The sequence below is a fragment of the Mus caroli genome, chromosome 12 (assembly GCF_900094665.2).
Source record: "Mus caroli chromosome 12, CAROLI_EIJ_v1.1, whole genome shotgun sequence".
NCBI classification, from domain to species: Eukaryota; Metazoa; Chordata; class Mammalia; order Rodentia; family Muridae; genus Mus; species Mus caroli.
Window position 1 is genome coordinate 77737052 of NC_034581.1, and position 5692 is coordinate 77742743.

Genomic DNA, 5692 nt, shown 5'->3' on the forward strand with positions numbered 1-5692 from the left:
AACAATATGAAGTAACCAGTACCCTCAGAGCTCATATCTCTAGCTGCATATGTAGCAGAAGATGGCCTAGTCGGCCATCATTGGGAAGAGAGACCCCTTGGTATTGCAAACTTGATATGCCCCAGTACAGAGGACAGTCAGGGCCAAGAAGTGGGAGTAGGTGGGTAGGGGAGCAGGGCTGAGGGAAGGTATAGGGAACTTTCGGGATAGCATTTGAAATGTATATAAAGAAAATATCTAATAAAAAATAAATTAAAAAAAGAAGAAGAAGAAGATAACAATGTAACCTTAAAAATCACAGGTCTGACCACTATCTGGAACAAGAATGTCTACAATGTCCCTGACAAGTATGCCCCAAACCACAGACTTTGCTTCAGTATCCCTTGTTCTCTCTCTGGCATGAATCAGCCTTCTGCACTGCTGAAATAGGACGCAGGATGTACAACATCATGAAGAGTTGGTATCTCTAGCAAAAAAAAAAAAAAACAAACTAATTATCCCCCCCTTTAACTTACCGATCCCATTTCCAGGAATCCCAAAATGTAAAAATGTATATTCACAAACAACAAAATATACATGCAAAGGACTTGTTAAAATGGGTATGGTGGTTCTGCTAGAAGCCCAGCACTAAATCAAGCCCAGGGATGGAGAGGCCCAGAGGCTTCGGAGTTCAGGGCCAGACTCAGAATAAATAAAACCCTATCTTCAAAGCAGAGAGTAAGGGGGCACTAGGGATGTGGTTCATTTGGTAGAGTGCTTGCCTGCTGTATATGAAACCCTGGATTCAGCTCTTAGTAAAGCATAAATCCAGGCATGGTAGGGCATGCCTATAATCCTAGCCCTTGGGAAGGCAAGGCAGGAGGATCCAAAATACAAGATTATCCTTGGCTAGATAATGAGTTCAAAGCCAGCTTAGGTTACATGAGATTGTTGTGAAGAAAAAAAAAAATGGAGAGAAAAGAAGGAAGAGAGAGTTAATTCTACCAAAAGCTATTTTTTAAAAAAAAATTAAAATAAAAAGCCTCTAGTCAGAAGTAAAAAGGAAAATAAAATTACCAATATAAAAATACTGCTACAACTTCTACAGGTATTAAAAAATCCAATAATATTCTGAGCAACATTTTCTGGCTGTTTGTTTCTAGATAATACGTGTGTGTGCTCACACAAGTGTGTGTGCATATTTGTGGCATGGCTCATGTATGGAGGTCAGAGGACAACTTGCAGGAGTTATTTCTTTCCTTCCACCATGTGGTTCCGAGATAGAACTCCAGGATAGCCTGTCTGACTTAGCAGCACATGTCCTGACATGCTGAGCCATCCCGCAGGGCCCTATGAGCAATGAGGTACAAGTAATTTAAGTAGCTTATTCAAATGGACACACTACGAAGCTTACCCAAGATGAAACTGACAACCTGAATAGCCCTATGTCTGCTTATGAGATTAAATTTATAGTTCAAAAACATGCCCAAGAAATTACCAGGTCCAAATGGGTTCACCAGTAAATGCTATAAAACATTTATGGAAAACAATACCAATCCTATAGATAGAGTCTTCCAAAAAGTTTGAAAGGGAGGAAAAAAAACTTCCTCAAATTCTTACATGAAGCATCCTTTAGTACTCAACCAAGACAGAATATCACACAACAGCAGCTATAGACCACCAGTATCTCTTCAAATAGAGAAAATACAAATATAACCTTGGTGACATGAAGTGTTGCGGTAAATCTCCAACCCAAATGTGCCCCAGCAATGACAACACAACACAGTTAATATGAATACATGCTGTGTACCTAGATTGGGCAGATCTACCGCTACACTACCATCTTCCCCATCTTATGAGACCCCTTAGAACTAAGAGGAAAGGAAAGGAAAGGAAAGAGGAAAGGAAGGGAGAGAAGGGGAAAATGGAAGAGGGAAAGAAGAGGAGGAAGAAGAAGAAAAGCTGAGCAGAAGCACATGCCCTGGAGAAATGGGTCTCATAAGATGGGAAAGATGGTAGATCTTTCCCAAAATGTCAATAAGACATTTTTAAAAAGCAAAATCCATTGACATTTTTAAAAAACTCTCAGGGGCTGCAGAGATTGCTCCTTGGTTTGTCCAAAACATTTCTATGAAAAAAACTATGATCACCAATAGTAAACTTAAACAATAAGTGGGAAGATATGCTTAGAAAACTGTCCACTTCCCCAGGTGTAACTATAGATTTCTAGAAATTAATAGACAGAAAATCCACACAGGGGTGCAAAGGACCTAGGGTAGTAAAGATAACTGAGAAAAAAAATTAGAGAAATACAACATCGTTGTTGTTGTTGTTGTTGTTGTTGTTGTTGTTGTTGTTGTTGTTGAGACAGAATCTTTCTATGTAGCCCTTGCTGGCCCAGAACTTGATACTTAGACAAAGATGACCTCAAACACAAAGAGATGTACATGCATCCGCCTCTAAGTACTGGGATTATAAAGTGTGCAAACCATATTGAGTTTAATATCACCTCGTTTTAAGGTATATTGTGAAACTACATAAATGAGTAAAGACTGCCAAAGAGCAATGGAGCAAAACTTAAAATCCAGAGGGAGAGCTACAGATGTGTGGACATCTATTCTTTGATAAAAATACAAACAAAATTCAAGAAAGGCTACTCTTTTCAACAAATTATGCTGAAGAAAACATCTGCAAAAATAAACTAGTTCATATTTTGCACTGTACAAATCATAGCACCAAAATAAAAATTATAAACTCTAGGAAAAAAAAAAACCCTGTAACATTTAGTAGGCAGTAATTTCCCAGGTACACTGCCAAAAGCCCAATTCATAGACGGACAAAGTGATAAACTGGATTTCACAAAACAATTGAACCCTTCTGCTTGTTGAAAGAGGCTATTAAGGCAACAAAAATACAAATCAGAGATTGAGAGAAAGTGTTTACAGTGTGTGTGTGTGTGTGTGTGTGTGTGTGTGTGTGTGTGTGTGTGTGATAAAGATGCTTACTATGTAAGTACCCAAATCCAACAATCTTTCAATGGGCAAAATTGTTGAACACCTTAGCAGTGAGCAGATGAGTGGGAATATAATAAGAAATGCAGTATCCTTAGCCCCCCTTTTCTGATTCCCCAAGGGCCCTTCTGTGCACTAAGATCACCACTGACTGGAGGCTTCTGTCTAGCCTCAGACTGGGAGTGTCACCAGGGATACCAAACACACAATTATCAGGCTGGAGCTTCCAGTCTCCTCCAGACCTTCAGCCTCTGACCTCTGACCTCTGATCTTCACGGCAAGAAAAGGCACTGGGGTCTGAGCAGATCGCTAACAATCAGTGTCCTGATCACCCATGTACTCCTAATGAAGGGGCCACAGAAGCCCACAGGGATGACGTCCAGAGCACTCTGCTGGTGCGCACACAGAGGAGCTGGGACTGTCACAACTGGAGATGGCATACCAAGCCCCCTCCTCACCCCTTGCCCTGGCACCTCCCACATGGCTCATTTAAACGGTTTTCCCTTTGTTTATTTATTCTTTGAGAATGTTATACAGTGTGGTTTTATAATATTATTTCCCATCCCCCAACTCTTCCCAGATCCTCCCCCCACCTTCTCTACCCACTCAACATCATGTTCTTTCTCTCTAGAGAAAAGAAGAAAAAGAAATGATAGGTAGTGGAGGCTCATACCTTTAATGCCCGCACTCAGGAGGCAGAGGCAGGTGCGGCTCTGAGTCTGAGGCCAGCCTGTTCTATAGAGTGCATTCAAGGACAGGCAGGGATAGACAGAGAAAACCCTGTCTCAAGAGGAAAAAGAAAAATTAAAGAACGAAAGAGAAAAAGAAAAAGAAAAAATAAAGAGAAAAAGGAAAAAGAAATAAGCCACTGAAAACCCATGGAGTCTTGTGTTGGTCATCTTCCCCTTCTGGGTGTGGGGCCTGCCCTGGGTGTGGCTCAGAGACCCATTCAGTCCATTGCAGAAGACTGGTTTTCTTCCTTCCAGCAGCTATCGTGCATCAAATAACTTCTTGGCTGTAGGTGAGGCTTCATGCCTACCCTCCCTCCCTCATGTCTGGCTTGAGCTTGCGCAGGTCTGATGCACGCTATCACAGCCTCTCTGTGGGTTCATGTGTGCATCTCTCTGTTGCTTACTCGACTACTGCAAGAGGAGGCTTCTCCGGTGAGGGTTGAGCTAAGCACCCATCTGGGTCCCTTACCAACCATGTCACTGTGGGATCCTTAGTGTCAGACAATTACAAAGGAATGGAGAAGAGCCGAGGAGGACATGTGTGGTGGGGGGACCCAGCGGGGTGGAAATGGCTGAGGTGGCTCCTTTGTAACTAGCTGCAGGTCCAGATAGAGAAACTGTTTCTTGGACCTCTGTGAGCCACTCTAGCAAATGACCGAATCTGAAGGGCATCATGGGAGCTCCTACTTTGTATTTAGAGGTCAGAACCACAGTTGACAGCCTGGACTTGTAGTTGGCCCAGGAAATGCGCAGTCTTGGAAAACTGGACCCTCCATCTGCAGGGTCTGATGACGCTCCAGGTAAAGAGAATGTCAGAGACTACTTAAACTGTGGATACGCAGGGAGTAACAACAGGGAATCAAACGATTGCCAGTGTGAAGAGAACAACCTACCCGTTCTTGAACAGATGTGTTGTGCATGGATATGGAAAGAACAGCTTGTTTTCAATGGCAAAAAAAAGCACATATAAAGATGATCAGTAACACCATCAATTAGAGGAACAACAAGTTAAAACTATAGTAAGCATCACTAAACATCCTCCAGAATGACCGGACTTCTTCTTGAACAGTGTGTAGTCTAAGCCAAGAGAGAAAACGATGCGGCCTTCGCACAGAGCGGGAGGGAATAATCTCTACTTCACTTTGGAAAACCGCCTGGCAAGTTCCTAAAAAGTTAGGCATTCACCTTCTTCATGATCTAGCCATTCAGTGTTTGAGCCGTTTGCCCCAGAAGAAGTAAAGCACATGTCCATGCAAAGACTTGAACACAGATGTTCATAAAAGCCCTCCGTAATGATAGGCAAAACTAGAAAGACACCGAGACCTTCATCAGCAGGAGAATGGGCATAAAGAGTGTGACAGCCATACGTCAGGACACTACCTGGCAAAGGAGGAGCTGTTACAGGCGTATGTTAGCACATGGATGATGCTGAAGTAATTACAGCAAGTGAAAAAATGTAGACACCGCCACCTCTAGAATGGAGTACATAGCTGTAGATTCCAGTATAGAACGAGATCAATGGTTCACCCCCAAGAAAAAGGGAGAAGAAATAGGAAGAAAAAAAGAACTGGGCTAAAGGGGCTTTACAAACTTTGTAGGGTTGTGGGTATGCTCATTATTTGGATTGTGCTGATGGTCTTATGTGTGCACACATGTCAGATCTCATCAAATTACATGCATGCATGCGTGTACACACACATACACACATACACACACACACACACACACACACACACACACACACAGGGTTTCTCTGTACAGTTTTGGCTGTCCTGTAACTAACTCTGTAGACCAGGCTGTCCTCAACTGAGAGATGCACCTGCCTCTGCCTCCTGTGTGCTGGGATTAAAGGCGTGCGATATCACTGCCCAGAAGGCTTTCTTTTTTAACCTTATAGTTCCTTTGCATGCATAGAATGGCTTCAGGTTTTGAGGTTCTATGAGAATCCTGCGTGTATGTCTGTCTGTCTTG

The 5692-nt window shown here is 42.6% G+C and overlaps 1 protein-coding gene across 2 annotated transcripts in view; it reads right to left on the reverse strand.

The window, feature by feature from the left end:
* The window catches only part of Dpf3 (double PHD fingers 3), a 275179-nt gene that overhangs the window by 144003 nt on the left and 125484 nt on the right, over window positions 1-5692 (reverse strand). The window lies entirely within an intron of this gene.